The sequence below is a fragment of the Nicotiana tomentosiformis genome, chromosome 6, assembly GCF_000390325.3.
Source record: "Nicotiana tomentosiformis chromosome 6, ASM39032v3, whole genome shotgun sequence".
Taxonomy (NCBI): Eukaryota; Viridiplantae; Streptophyta; class Magnoliopsida; order Solanales; family Solanaceae; genus Nicotiana; species Nicotiana tomentosiformis.
The window spans coordinates 43103233-43120112 of NC_090817.1; positions in this window are offsets into that span (position 1 = coordinate 43103233).

A 16880-nucleotide genomic window follows, 5' to 3' on the forward strand; every position below is an offset into this window, starting at 1 on the left:
CATCATCAGACATCCTATGGTTTGCACACAAGCATGTAGCACTCTCATATACTCTTATCAATCTTAAGAACACTCAATCATGATTACTTATATATGTCAGGTAACAATGAGAGAACAACAACACATGAATATAAGGACTCAGAATTGGTAAGTTATGTAGTTCAAAGGAGTGTAGGAGGTGTCAGGTGCATTGCTCTTAATAATCCAATTAGAAAGCTCATGCTTATGGAAGATCATTACCTATAATCCTATAATAAATCATACATACTTAATGGGGTATACAGACCAACATTCTATTCCTTACTAAGTGAGAAAGTTATCAAAACCACTTCAATATTCTTAAGAAAACAGGGGCAGGCAAATATATTGGCAAGTAATCTCCAAAGAGAACCTCATTCACATCTAGATTAATTAAGAGTTAAACATATGGTTCTACATTCAAACAAGATATATGAACATCTAAAAGGGATCTTTCTAAGTCTATAGGTAAACTTCAGTGAACTTAGTAGGTTTCAATGGCCTGGGAACACAGTCACAAACATGATATACAAGCAGCAATTTCCTTTAAGGCAAAAATGAGTACAGAACCTAATAGGTGGCATTTAAATATGTGCCTGATGTATTCTAACCAGAACTTATAGCATTACAATATGACTGAGTATTGGACATGGAATTTGGGCTAACATTGTCATCGTAGTGGTCCTGAATAGTGAACAATGGTACTAGGCAAACATATTCAGTTATGAGCTAGCTAGATTAGTTGTTATAATGAAGCTTTGCAATACATGGTTTTATCAGACAGTATTCAACTATAGTAGGTATAATTCCAATTAGGTTTATAAACATGATTCAAGCCAAGTGGACAGCAGAAGACAGAACTGAAGTGCACAGGTTCCTTAGGGCTTAATCCTAGTTAATTTAAGGCATTTTTCTCATATAGTGAGGTTCACAGGTGCAATAAAATTGTAACGACCCGATCAGTCGCTTTGTATGGCTGCACCCTTTTTTCCCTTTATTGCTTCACACTTGTGTGTTTATGCCTTTATGACTTGCAGGGTTGATTAGTTTCGTTCCGGGAAGCTTTCGGGTTGATTTGGACCCTTGATTCTTGACTTAAAAGTTTAAATTTGAAAATGTTGACCAAACTTTGACTTTTATAAAAATAACCTCAGAACTGTGTTTTTATGACTCTGATAGCTTCGTATCGTGATTTGGGACTTGGGCGTATGTCCGAAATTGATTTTGGAAGTCCGTAGGTTGATTTGTGTTGATTTGCCAAAATTTGACAATTTTAAGTTGAAAAGTTTGATCGTAGGTTGACTTTTAGCTATCGAGTTTGAAATTTGATTTTGGGACTTGGAATAGGTCCGTTATGGAATTTAGAACTTGTTTGCAAAATTTGATGTCGTTTGGAGTTGATTTAATAGGATTCAGACGCTTCGTTGTAATTTTAGAAGTTCTTGAAAATTTCTTTGAATTTCATGCATTTTAGAGTTCAATTCATAATTTTAGATGTTATTTTTGTGTTTTGATCATGTGAGAGAGTTCGTATGATATTTTTAGACTTGTATGGATGTTTGAATTGGAGCCCCGAGGGCTCGGGTGAGTTTCGGACGCTTAGTGGAGTGTTGTTGGAGTTAAAGTTTGCTGGTTTTCTGTATAGGCCTCAGATCTCGCATTTGCGAGATTTTGGTTCGCATTTGCGAAGGTAGGCCAAGTTTGGTGGGTTAACATTTGAGAACCCAGTGTTTGCATTTGCGAAGTGCACCCGGGAAGAGCTAGTTTGCATTTGCGATTGACCTGGTCGCATTTGCGGTGGTCCAGAGTTCGCAATTGCAAATATTTCATCGCAATTGCGATGACAACAGAGATGGAAGGGTCTTCGCTTTTGTGAGGGGTTCTTTGCATTTGCGGAGTTTGCAATTGCGAACCCCATATCGCATTTGCGACATCTGCGACTAATCAAATAGTGAGGGACGGGATTTTTGAGTTCATTCTCTCATTTTTGAACCCTAGACTCGGTAGGAGGCGATTTAGAGAGGGGATTTTTACCTACAAACCTTGGGTAAGTTATTCTAATCTATTTATAATTATATTCCATCAACATATCTTAGAGTTTAACATCAAAATCATGTGAATCAAAGTAAAAATTTCTGAAACTTTGTTAAGTTTTTGAAAAATAAGAAATTTAGTTATTAGAGTCGATTTGGACTCGGAATTTGAAACTAATCACATATATGAACTCGTGGGGTAATGGGTGGACGGAATCTACCATTGGACCTGTGTTTTGATTGGGCGAGCCCCAGGTTGACTTTTGTTGACTTTTTGGAAAAAGTGTAATGATCTTAACATTTTATATTGCAATCGAATTCCCTAGCATTGTTTGATGATATTGAGTCGATTTTGGTTAGATTTGAGCAGTGTGGAGGTGGATTTTAAGGGAAAAGCTATTTTTGAGTTTTGAATTGGCCTAATTGAGATAAGTGTCTTATGTGGGAACTAGCCCTTAGGATTGGTATTGTTTGATTCAATTATGCTAAGTGAAATCCGTGTACGCAAGGCGACGAGTGGGTACACGGGTTGTACGCAGTATTTGATCGGTGCAGGTTACTTAGACTATTTCCATGCTTTAATTGAAATGCCATATTATATTCTAAATTCTCATAGTCAAATTATCCTTAATTGTGTTAGACTATCCTTAAATACCTTAGTTGACTTTTTTAGTATTTGTCCTACATCCTACTTGCTAAATTGCTCCCATGCTGTAGTTGAACTTGTTATCTCCTTTATTGTTACATGCTATCTCTTCACTGTTAGTTATCATTGTTGAAGTTATTGTTCATTTTATCCCTTTACTTGTTAATTTCCATTAATTGAGGCTAATTTTTGAATATTATCTCTTTTAGTGTGAAGTTAGTATTATCTAATATTGTGGTTATACATTATTTCTCTCATTGTTGAGTTATTTGGTGTTGATATTGTGGAAGTCGTTAATACGTTGAGGCGATGTTGGTCATTGTTAAAACATCTATCTTATTGAGAAATTTTCATCCATTGTTGTTGTTGATATTCTCATATACGTTGTGGTGGAGCCATGGGCTATTGTTTTGAAAACATTGATATTGTTGTTATTGGCACGTTGTAATATGTGGGCACTTGTGGTGCGAATTGTTACTGTGATATGATATTGACGTGCTTGCGGAGGTATAAGGCTTGGGTTGATGTGCATACGACGGTATAAGGTGGGACCTATGTGCGTGTTGCTTGTAGGGGAACTACGTGAAGCCACATGATGTCATAAGGTGGGCTAAATTGCATGTAGCTATTTCGGGACAACTGTTTTCAAAACCTATTTTCATATGTAAGGCTCATGCGGCGGTATAAGGGAAGATTGTGATTGAATTGGAGGAAAGTGAATACGAAGCGGTACCTCGGTTATGATTCTTGATTATACGAGGCGGTACCTCAGTTTGATCTCATTATACACGAGGCGATACCTCGTTGTGATTCTTGTTGTCATTTCATGTTGCAAAGTGTTTTGGTGGAAATATATCTTGTTGTTTCATTTTTAATTGTTCTAGTAGTGATGGGCCATACATGATCATTGTAGCTCTTTAGTTGCTTCTTTTTCTGCTATTTCCGTTATTCGTTTCCGGTACTAGTTTATGTTATTATCTTGGTTTCATTTCAGTTGTTCTCTATTTTCCTTTACATGCCTGTATTCCACTCTCGTACTGTCTATTTTATATCCTAGTAGGTGTCTTGACCTGGCCTCATCACTACTCTACTGAGGTTAGGCTTGATACTTACAGGGTACCGTTGTGGTGTACTCATACTACGGTTCTGCGCATCTTTTTGTGCAGATCTAGGTACGTCTGCTCGTATCGGTCATTAGAGGATTGTTGTAGCTGCTGCTTGGGAGACTTTAAGGTATACCTGCTCCACGTCCGCAGGCCTCGGAATCACCTTCCATATTTTACTACCTGTTGCATTTTTCTTTCGAATAGTGATATAGTAGTACTCTAGTTGTATTTTGTATAGATTATGACTCAGTTCCACCGGTTTTGGGGTGTGTATTATGAGATTTTATATTTCTGAAGGCTTAATGTATTATTCAGTCATTTTTAGTAACTTGTTATCTGTTTAGTTGTTATTATTTATTAGGCTTACCTAGTCGTAGAGACTAGGTGCCATCACGACATCCTTCAGAGGAAAATTGGGGTCGTGATAAGTTGGTATCAGAGCTCTAGGTTCATAGGTGTTACGAGTCATATGCAGGTTTAGTAAAGTCTTGCAGATCGGTACGGAGATGTCTGTACTTATCTTCGAGAGGCTACGAAACTATTAGGAAAACTTTACTTCTTTGATTCCTTATCGTGCGAATTGGTTGATTTCGAAAACTAAATCTTTGACTTTCTATTCTCTCACAGATGGTGAGGACACGCACTATAGGATCCGATGATCAGACACCCGCGCCCTCTACTAGAGCCGCGAAAGGCCGGGGCTGGGGTAGAGGCCGAGGACGGGCACGTGGTACAGCCAGAGCACCTGCCCGAGCTGCGACAGAGGAGCCACCAATTGCTCTAGTCGGGGGTCAGACACTCGAGATGCCTGTTACTACCCCCGCTCTTCAGGAGACCCTCGCATAGTTCTTGAGCATGTTCAGTACCTTAGCTCAGGCGGGTTTGATCCCACTTGCACCAGCCACATCTCAGGCTGGGGGAGAAGCACAGACTCCCGTGGCCCGTACCCCAGAGCAGCGGGTCTAGGTTGATTAGGTCCCAAAGGTTATACCGTTACAACTTATTGCTCCAGTTCAGCTCGTGGTTAGGGCAACAACATCTGAGGAGGAGCAACTTAGGCTCGAAAGGTTCAAGAAGTACCACCCTCCTATTTTTAGTGGTTTGGCTTTAGAGGATGCATATGGTTTTCTTGAGGAGTGGCACCACATTATCCGCACTATGGACATTGTGGAGACAAGTGGGGTTGCTTTTACTATGTTCTAGCTAAAGGGAGAGGCATATCAGTGGTGGCGGTCATACGTGGTGGGTAGCCCAGTCGAGGCAACTTCACTTACATGGGATCGGTTTTCAGAGTTTTTCTTGAGAGAGTTTGTTCCTCAGACCCTTCGGGATTTTTGGCGCGCGAAGTTTGAGTGGTTGTGCCAGGGTACTATGTCAATGTCAGAGTATGCTGTCCGATTCAGTGATTTGTCCAAGCATCCACTAGCCTTGGTTGCCACAGTCAGGGAGTGAGTCTCTCGATTCATTGAGGGGCTCAACCAGAGTATTAAATATAGCATGGCCAGGGATTTGGAGTCAGACACTCCGTATCAGAAGGTGGTTGAGATTGCACGAAGATTGGAGGGTATGCGAGACCGTGATAGAGATGATAGGGAGGCCAAGAGGTCTCGTGGTACAAGAAGATTCAGTGGTGGTTACGTTGCAGCTTCAGCCTGTCATGGTAGGGGCTATGTGATTCGTCCAGTCCACTCAACACTTCCAGCTTCTAGTGGTGCTCCGGTTATTCCGAGATCTCAAGTTGCACACTTTGGTCAGCCACTTTCTAGTGCACCTCCTACACGGGGTGCCTTCAGCGGTCAGTCTAGCCGACCCGGCCTGATCCAGTCCTAGCCGCCACGCCCACTGAGAGCTTGTTTTGAATGTGGTAATACCCACCACATGGTCAGAGACTACCCCAGACTCAGTAGGGGTGCACCTTCCCAGACTACTCAGGCTCCACCGATTCAGTCAGGTCCGTAGACTTCTCAGGCCATGGTTGCTGCCCCAGTTGCCGCTCCACCCGCATAACCAGCTAGAGGTAAGGGACGGGCGGGTAGAGGTCGCCCTAGAGGGGGAGGTCAAGCCAGATTCTATGCTCTTTCGAGTAGGACAGAGGCAATTGCTTCAGACTCAGTCATTACAGGTATGGTTCCAGTTTGCAATAGAGATGCATCCGTCTTATTTGATCCAGGATCCACTTATTCATATGTGTCATCTTACTTTGCTTCATATTTGGGTGTATCTCGTGATTCCTTGAGTTCTCCTATTTTTGTGTCCACACCTGTGGGAGATTCTATTGTTGTAGACCGTGTGTATCAGTTGTGTTTAGTTGTTATTGGTGGTTTTGAGACTAGAGTTGATCTGTTGTTAATTAGTATGGTATACTTTGATGTTATTTTAGGCATGGACTGGTTGTCGCCCTATCATGCTATTCTTGATTGTCATGCCAAGACTGTGATGCTGGCTAGAGTGGAGGGGTGCATTAGATTATATTCCTAGCAGGGTTATCTCATTTCTAAAGGCTCAGCGATGGTTAAGATGGGGTGTAATGCCTATCTAGCTTTTGTGCGGGATGTCAGTGCTGATACTCCTACCTTTGAGTCAGTTCCATTAGTGAGAGACTATCCAGATGTATTTCCAGTAGATCTTCCGGGCATGCTGCCTGACAGGGATATCGATTTTGGTATTGACTTGCCTATTTCTATTCCACCATATCATATGGCCCCAACAGAGCTGAAGGAGTTAAAGGAGACACTGCAAGAGTTTCTTGATACTGGATTCATTCAGCCTAGTGTGTCGCTGTGGGGTGCTCCAGTCTTGTTTGTGAAGAAGAAGGATAGTTCAATGCGCATGTGTATTGATTAACGTCAGTTGAACAAAGTCACTGTGAAGAACAAGTATCCATTGCCATGCATTGATGACCTATTTGATCAGCTATAGGGTGACAGAGTGTTCTCCAAGATTGATTTATGGTCAGGTTAAGATTTAGGATCCGGATATTCCGAAGACTGCCTTTAGGACTCGGTATGGTCACTACGAGTTCCTGGTGATGTCACTTGGGCTGACCAACACCCCAATAACATTTATGCACTTGATGAATAGTATATTCCAGCCTATACTTGATTCTTTCTTCATTGTGTTTATTGATGACAACTTGGTGTAATCTAGCAGTCGGGAAGATCATGAGCAACACTTGAGGATCGTGCTCCAGACCTTGTGAGAGAAGAAGTTATATGCAAAGTTCTCAAAGTGTGAATTCTGGCTTGATTCAGTGGTGTTTTTGGGTCATGTGGTGTCGAGTGAGGGGATCAAGATAGATCCGAAGAAGATTGAGGCGATGCAGAGTTGGCCCAGACCGTCTTCAGCTATTGAGATCCGGAGTTTACTTGGTTTGTCCGGGTATTATTGTTGTTTCGTAGAGGGCTTCTCATCTATTGCTGCACGTATGAACAGATTGACCCAGAAGGGTGCTCCTTTCATATTGTCCGAAGAGTGTGAGGCGAGCTTTCAAAATCTCAAGACTTCTTTGACCACAGCCCCTGTATTGTATTGCCTACGGGCTCAGGATCTTATATTGTGTACTATAATGCGTCATTTGTTGGCCTTAGCGCGGTGTTGGTGCAAGACGGTAAGGTGATTACCTACGCATCTTGACAACTGAAGACCCATGAGAAGAATTATTCAATCCACGATTTGGAGTTGGCAACCATTGTTCATGCATTGAAGATCTGGCAACATTATTTGTACGGTGTTCCTTGTGAGGTCTTTACCGACCACCGGAGTCTACAGAACCTGTTCAGATAGAAAGATCTTAACTTGCGGCAACAGAGGTGGTTAGAGTTACTTAAAGACTATGATATCACCATTCTATATCATCCCGGGAAGGCCAATGTGGTGGCCGATGCCTTGAGTCGAAAGGCGGAGAGTTTGGGTAATTTAGCATATCTACCGGCAACAGAGAGGCCATTAATATTGGAGGTTGAGGCCTTAGCCAACCAATTTGTTAGATTGGATGTTTCGGAGCCCAGACGATTTATTGCCTACGTGGTCGCTCGGTCTTCTCTATATAACCGTATCAGAGAGCGTCAGTATGACGACCCCCATCTACTTATCCCCAAGGACACGGTTCAGCACGGCGATGGAAAGGAGGTTACTATTGGGGATGACGGTGTGTTGCGAATGCACGGCCGATTATGTGTGCCCAATGTGGATGGTTTGCGTGAGTTAATTCTTCAGGAGGCCCATAGTTTGCGGTACTCCATTCATCCGGGTGCCACTAAGATGTATCAGGACTTGATGCAACACTATTGGTAGAGGAGGATGAAGAAGGACATAGTGGAGTATGTAGCTCAGTGCCTAAATTATCAGCAGGTGAAGTATGAGCATCAACGGCCAGGTGGTTTACTTCAGCGGCTTAAGATCCTTGAGTCAAAATAGGAGTGCATTACCATGGATTTCATTGTTGGGCTCCCAGGGACTCAGAGGAAGTTTGATGCAGTATGGGTAATTGTGGACAGGTTGACCAAATCGCCTCATTTCATTCCGGTAGTGACTACCTATTCTTCAGAGCATCTGGCTCAAGTTTATATCCGTGAGATCATCCGACTTTATGGCATACCGGCATCTATCATCTCTGACTGGGGTATGCAGTTCACCTAGCATTTCTAGAAGTTGTACAATGTGATCTAGGCACACGGGTTGAGTTGAGTATAACATTTCACCCTCAGACAAATGGACAGTCCGAGCGCACTATTCAGATATTTGAGGATATGCTTTGCGCCTGTGTTATGGATTTCGGGGGTGCTTGGGATCGGTTCTTGCCACTTGCAGAGTTTTCCTACAATAGTAGCTACTAGTCGAGTATCCAGATGGCTTCGTATGAGGCTCTATATGGGGGCGGTGTCGTTCTCCAGCTGGGTGGTTTGAGCCGAGAGAGGCTAATTTATTAGGCACGAATCTGGTTCGAGATACTTTGGAGAAGGTCAAGATGATCCAGGATCGACTTCGTACAGCCCAATCTAGACATAAGAGCTATGCGGATCGGAAGATTTATTTATGTACATGTCATATATGTTTTGAATATGTTGAGAATGTGGGATATACTTCTAATGACCTTCTTTCTTTTATGGGCATATATACATTTCAGCCTACTGAGTTCCTAAGGAATTCAGGCCCAAACCAGCTTTGCTGCATCTTTGAAGAGTCCAGTCTGCTATGGCCTCACCTCTCAAATTGCTGGGCCTCACCCTTACTTCTTTCGTTATTGTTCATTATTTTCATAGCCTAGTTTACTGCTTCATTATTCTTCGCTTACTGCCTTTGTTGTCTTATCGTATTTCATTATCATGTATTCAACACTCATATATTAGATTATGTGCTTTAGCTTCATGCTTTATATCACATGAAACATAGGCAAACTTTAACTAATATAGGACTTAAAGGGAATTAATTAGTAATAAATCTTCGCCCCATTAATTATAACTTGTTCATCTTGTACACTCACCTTTCTTAAAGATATTTGAAGCTCAGGCCCATAATCAAAACAACAACCTGTTTTTCAAAGGAAAATTAGAAAAGAATCAATGGTCTTTTCTAACAAGGAATGAAACCAGATTTTTTTATGAAAAACAACAGTAACGAACGATCACCCACATGAATTTTCAAAGATTTGCCTTCTTCAGAATTTTTAAAACCAAGGTACATTTAGAGTCACTTTTTCTTACATACATATTTTAAAAATTATACAAGCATCTATTCTTCAAAGTAACTACTTTCATAACTTAATATGGATTACTTTTAAAACTCTCTTAACCTTCAATAACTCTTTTATAATCCCACATCCCTTCTAAGTCTTACATATACTTCCCTTAATATATGGTAAGCCATGCCTTTGTAGTAATTAATCATAGTATAAATAACTAATTCCTCAAAATTAATCTAAGTCCTATGGAGCTACCTCAGGTAGATTTTAAGTAGTGCCTAACACCTTCCCCTTAGAAAATAAGAACCCTTACCCATAATCTCACTGGTTTGCAGACCTATAAAGAATATAACTTAGTAATTAAATAGGTACCCTAGTATATCTTCAAATATTAGGTGGCAACTTTCTTTCATCAACAACAAAAAAATCACAAGTTGAATCTTGTCTTGACCAGTGAAAAATAGGGTGCAACACCGCAAATGCGACCGGGTCGATCGCAAATGCGAACTAGCTCTTCCTAGGTGCACTTTGCAAATGCGAACAATGGGTTCGCAAATGCGAACCCAGCATACTTGACCTACCTTCGCAAATGCGAACCAAAATCTCGCAAATGCGAGATCTGAGGACTGTGCAGAAAACCAACAAACTATAATTCCAACAACACTCCGCTAAGCGTCTGAAACTCACCCCCAAACTGTGGGAAATTATATTAACGTGGTGGTTCTACTTAGCAAACAATTCACATTGAAAACCTTTCATTGTCATTAAACATTAAACCCTCAAAGAACTAAATATGTCAATGAATTAAGGGCTAAGGAAGAAATTCCACTCAAGATCGATGCTCCCTTTAAATCCCCAAATACTTCAAAGTTCCCAAGGGACTCAAGGCCCAGGGCAATGCTTGTGCCGGGGAGGGTAGCCCAACCTAGAGTCGAACTCCACTCCAAAATACCCTTAAACACTAACAATATGTTTTCCTTACGGGTTTAAAGGCCAATGAGGCCCTTTCAATGTAAACTAAATGCTATAGCATTACCTACCATTAAATATATACTTTTCCTCCTAGCATAAGAACATATAGTCCATATTGGATTACCAAACAAACATATATCACATGAATTCTAAAGATTTGACTTTGAAACACATACATGTGAGGAATAGAGGCATAATAAGCATACTACAAAGGTTTAAACATGAGAGCAAAACAATGTTCCCAGGAAAGGCAAAGCTATACAACAATAACTCAACTGATACATAGATTATCAAAGATATCTAGGACATGATCAACTTTCTCAATAGGTTTACAAATTGACAGACTACAACATGGAATCCCTAAGGATTTCTATAGAATCATACTCCTAATAGTGTTAGCTTCAAACAAATCATCAAGTTCAGATAGCATCAGCAAGGATCCTTAAGAGACTTTAGGGATTAGATTTGGTTTAAAAAGTAACAGTGGAGAAAGGACTGGAGTGGTTCTGGACAAGGTATAAAATTAGGAACTAAGTAAGAACATGCAACATTCAGTTAGTTACTTAAACACTTCAAATACAGTAATGATCTTATGTAGACAGGGGAAACTTTACACATTTATAGAATTGGATTAAGCATGTCATGAGATAGAGAGTTACAGATAAAGGAGAGATATTGCATTAGAACAGGTTCAACTCAAATAAGTCTAGGTTAGTACATGAATATGAAAATAATCATGCTTCTGTTTTTACAAGTTATCACTTGGTTATAACATAGTAACTAAATCCTTTTTAAGGAAGACAATCTTAAAAGATAAAAATGCAAGTTCATTCTCAAAGGTCGATAACAACCCTAAAAGATTAGAGACAGGAGGTATAATACCAAGTAAGCATGCAATTGAAGATGTTGACTAATCAAGAAAATAATTAAGTTCAGCCTAACAAGTTATTAGTCTTTATAACAAAGAAATGGAAACATGATCATGATTGTATTATGAGGAAAGATAACTTAGTCTTAACAGATGTGTACAATAGGACTACTGAGAGAAGAGAAGAAAGTTTAATTCAAACAAGAGTAGGTCAATAGAAGCAACACCAACTAGACAAAATAAAAGACCATAGTGGCAACTCAAAAATAGCTTAACAAATACAAGTAGAGAAGAAAACATATAAACACTTAGAGTTTATGCTTCAGGTTAAGAGACAGAGGATATAAACTTAAACACTTTCGGATTCATCTTAGTCATGGTTATCGGATAATAAGCTCAACTTCAAAACTCACAAAACTACAGAGATGCAACAAATAAGGATAAAGGTTACTGCAGGTCAATGAAAGCTATGAAGTTCATGTGAACATGAACACATTATAACTTAAACATGTAGACTGTTGGAAGCTCAGGAACAAAGATCAGCAAGAATCAATTAATGGTTCAATCAATCATCGATTAAAGGCCCAGAAACAGGACACATAATCACAAGTGGATATTTGACTAACAAAACATAAACATTAACATACTGATCACCACAAATCAATTGTAATACTCAGAATATAACTAGCATATTTGTAGTATTCAAAGAAGATGAACAAAAGAGAAGAATGAGAGATGTGCTGACCTTTTTGAGAGCAACAGACCAAACAAAGCTCTTTCTTAGTTGCTTAAGACCCAAGGAACCTCAAGTTTGAACTAGCAACAATATTCAGCAAATGAAAGAAAAGAACAGTAAGAAAACCTCGGGTTTGAACTCTAAATTTCTTAGATGATTGAAGCATTTGTGTTTGTGTGTGTGTTTCTCTTCAGTGTTAAGTGGTTGGTCGTGTTTGGTAAGAGCATAGAAGGATCCTATATATAGTGGCATTCAATGCCTCTAGGATTCAACAAAATTCAAATTAGATAGTGGAAGATGACGATGAGCTGATGATGTGAGCAATATGAGTGAAATCAGAGAAGAGTAGAGGGGAAAACAATGAAGATTTTTACCTAAGAAGGGAGATTGATCGTTGAAGGCAGAGGACCATCGGTCAAGACTTAAAACCCAGAGGTCACTGCATTTGACCTCTGGGTAAAGAATCCTCATAATGAATCCTCTAAAAACTTCATGCATGCTGCGATTTGACGGAGCAAGAGAGGATTTAGATGATTTGAAGTTACATCTTCAAGATAGGGTTTTCAGATTTGAGGGATTTTGAATTTAATCAGTGAAAACGGAAAGGGAATCATCAGCCTTACGGCATAGGGACAAAGCGAATGATCTTTTGAGTTTGGATTTGAAAGAATGAAGATGAAATGAGTGCTTCGATTTTACTGGCCATTTCTGGTGCCTCATATTTGAAGAGAAAAAGGGGAATGTCAGTAGGATTCTCGGTTGAGGAAGCGAGGAAGGACGATTTGGTGAAGGGTTTTGTGACCTTGCACTGATTTGTGCAAGGTCCCATGACTGATGTGGTTTGAAGGGATGAGAGAAAAGAGAGAGTTTTGGGAAAGAGGGGCGACTGTGTCTTAGATAAAATGATTAGGGATTTGGATGAGTTGGGTTGTCTCTGGGGTTATGAATGAGAGATAAAACGGGAGTCGTTGGATTATTTGTTCAACGACTCCGATTGTTTTGAGAGTTAGGCTTTTAAAAATGATTTATGGAGAAAATTTGATGGCCGTTAGATTCTTGAGATCCAACGGCGGAGATAAATGAGACGGTCTTTCAAAAATAAAATAAAAACAAGATTAATCCCGGTCCATTGATGATATGAATCAACAGTCAGGATGGGTTGTGCTTATTTTGTGAGGGGATGGGAAAAGTGACATGGCGCGCTATGATTGGTTTAAAGAGAGTGGCACGGATTACCAAAGTGGAATGAGATGGGTTATTTGGACTGGGTCAGATCCGTTTGGGCTTGGCATTTGGGCTGAAAATAATTTAAATAGTAGCCACTTTGTAATTAATTAAGAAATAGAAATTGTAGCCTTTTAGTCTTTAACCCCTTTGAAATTAATGTAAATAAACTTAATTACTTTCAATAAAATATGGTGAAAAATTATAATTATCAAATATACTATTAATTATTGCAATTAATTATTTGTAAAAAATACTTTATTTTTCTAAATTGTAACACTAATTTTGAATTATTAACATAATAGTCGAATTTACTAGAAATTAAGGAGTAATTTGTCAAATTAATTATAAGGCCTATGTGATGTATACAAGTTATTTTATTAATCTTAAAATTGGAAGTATACTTGTAATTACATGATACTAATGCTAGATGATTAATTTCAAAACTAATAATTAATTACTTTGTAGAAATAGGTATTTATTACTTGAAAATACTTTCAAAATATTTATTGTAAATTATTAAGTATAAGTAAATTAATTTTAAAGGGGGGGGGGGGGAAAATCCGCCGTCAACAGCTGCTCCTCTTTGACCGAAGACGATGAAAGAGTTTTTGGAAAAAAAAATTGAACCAAAGCCAATTTTGTCCCGACTTTTAGGCAGGTATTGTAGCAAATAGGGATGGTGAATTTCAGGATTGAACTGAGGAAGAATCTAGAAAGATTTAGGAATAGTGGGGCCGAACTTTGGCTTACAATTGCTTACATACCTCGGGCTTACCAAGGATCACGCCTCATGTAGTTCTTGAGTATGGACTTTGGGGAAGTGGCACTCGCAGGAATTGCCCCAGTATCGTATTGTGACGATACGTCGAGAGGGAAGATTCGTCACTCATGGTAGCTTGAATTTTGCAGCCTGATTTGAATAATTCAAAACTTTGAGCTCGCTGATCGTCTTGAGCTGGGATCTTAGGCCCGCTACTGGGTTGGCTATCCCCATAGCGTTGTAGTTCGGTCTACTGCTAAGAAAGAGTTCCACATTGCAGTGCTTGTTCCTGCAAAAATGAATTAAATACACACATACCAATATATTATAATGCAGAATATATTAAGATGCAATGTAAATGATACAGGAATGATGATGTATGGCTACCGACGAGCCGTTATTTGGGATTGGGATGACGGGATACTTGATCCTGACTCGATTTGTTAGCCGGGCGGTGTACCATTCCGTAGCTGTCAGAGCATTTGAAAGTTGTCTCCGCTTGTTGGGAGAGCTTGATTGGTAAAGTGCGTCTCCGCTTGTTGGGAGAGCTTTGCACTGAGTAATTTCTCCGCTTGTTGGGAGAGATTGATTGGTAGAGTGCGTCTCCACTTGTTGGGAGATCTTTGCACTGAAGTGTAAAGTAATCTCCGCTCGGGAGTGATTGATTCAAACCGTAATCATTCCTAAAGCTGCACGAACAAAATGTTAAAACATTCAAAGTAATAGCAAATGAAATAAAAGCATACCCAAGAGGTACTCTTGACTGCGAAGCTAGGTTGCGACCATCGATTGGCTGGTTGTTGGTGACGAGGTTTGCGATTGTCTATTTTGGGGTCTGTGATGACGGAGAGGTGATGCGAATTGCTTTGTTGGCAAATTTTGCAGTATGCTATATACAAGGCTCCGGTTGGCGAAACCGATGTTCGATTTATACAGGGTGCTCTGATTGATTGAGATAACAGTTTGCTATATGCAGGACTTCGATTGGCGAAGCCGACGTTTGATTTGTACCGGGCACTCCGATTGATTGAGCTAACGATTTTCTATATACAGGACTTCGATTGGTGAAGCCGACATTTGATTTGTACATGGCGGTATGATTGATTGAGCTGACGGTTTTCTATGTACAAATTTCTGTATCAGCTGTCTAATTTCGAGATACCTACAAAGGATTCAAAAGTTAGCTTTAGCTATACCAGAAAAATTCAAGTAAAGGAGAAAGAGGGATAATTTTAGGCTAGTGGCGGATCCGTCATTTTCCCCAGTGTGGTCCTAGTGCTTCCTTACTCCCTGTTGACCGTGCACTCAAAGAAAACTTCTTAGTGGGGTTGGGGGGGGGGGGGGGTTGTATCGACCACAGTGTTGGTTTTTCCAGGCCTTGAACATGATCGCGCCGTGAAGTTCGGTAGATGGAACAAATTACTATACACACACACACACACACACACACACACACACACACACACACACACACACACACATATATATATATATATATATATTAGAAAACATTTTGAAAATACTTGTTTCTTTTAAGGCAAATGCCGTCGTTCCGGATTATGACATGTTACGAAAAGTTCTTCACATGCGAGCATATTCTATTGAAAACTTCATCCTGTTGATGTTATTCTTTCGTTATGCCTCTGACAACGCGACTACTTGCTGTTGCGACTGCGTCCTAATTTGAACTAATGCATTACAAAGGCTTTCCTAAGGTTATGACCGAACCCTTTCAGGTTGCCTACATATCTGAAATGGAATCATGTCTGAATGTATTTCATGGGTTATGATGAAATATGACGAGGATGACCGAACCTGACTCAAGCAGCCTACGTATCCAAATGGAATCAGGTCAAATCATAGTTCGATTACAGTAGATGCAAAATGATGAGATTAAGATTGAAAAATGGCCGAGTCTGACTCAAACAACCTACATATCCCAGTGGAATCATGCCAAAACGTAGTTCGATTACAAAAGATGACTGAATCCGATGGAGATTGCCTACGTATTCCTTTTCGAGGAAATCAAGTCGGCGTAGTTCCTGAGCAATATACAAAAGTGATATTTGGTTTTTCTATTATAAGAGAAAGAGGGAGAGAAACTAAACCCTACGTGGGTTGCCTACGTATCCCTCTGTGGGAAGTCAGGTGGAACGTAGTTCTATTACATCAAAAATCCTAACTCTATTTGTCTTCAGACATAGTACCTCTTGATTCCGTCTGAGTTGATAGGCTTCGTGTTGACTCTTCCATCCATTTTCGCCAAGATTAGAGCTCCACCCGACAGTGCGCGGTGAACCACGTAAGGACCTTGCTAGTTTGGTGCGAACTTTCCTTTGGATTCTTCTTGATTGGGAAAGATTTTCTTCAAAACCAACTGCCCCGGTGTGAATTGACGATGCTTCACTCTTTTGTTAAATGCACTGGCCATCCTGTTCTGATATAGATGGCCATGACATACTGCATCCATTCTTATTTTGTCAATGAGCATGAGTTGTTCCTGACTGATCCATATCCACTATGCGTCATCCAATTTTGCCTCTTGAATGACTCTTAAGGATGGCATCTCGACCTCTGCGGGTATCACCGCTTCGGTGCCATATAACAATATGTACGTCGTTGCCCCAGTGGATGTTCTCATGGTAGTCCGATAACCCAGTAAAGCAAAAGGTAGCTTCTCGTGCCATTGTCTGTGATTGTCCACTATCTTTCGCAGAATCCTCTTGATATTCTTGTTGGATGCTTCGACCGTCCCATTTATTTATGGTCTGTAGGCTGTGGAATTGCGGTGGATGATTCTGAACTTCTCGCAGATATCTCTCATGAGGTCAGTG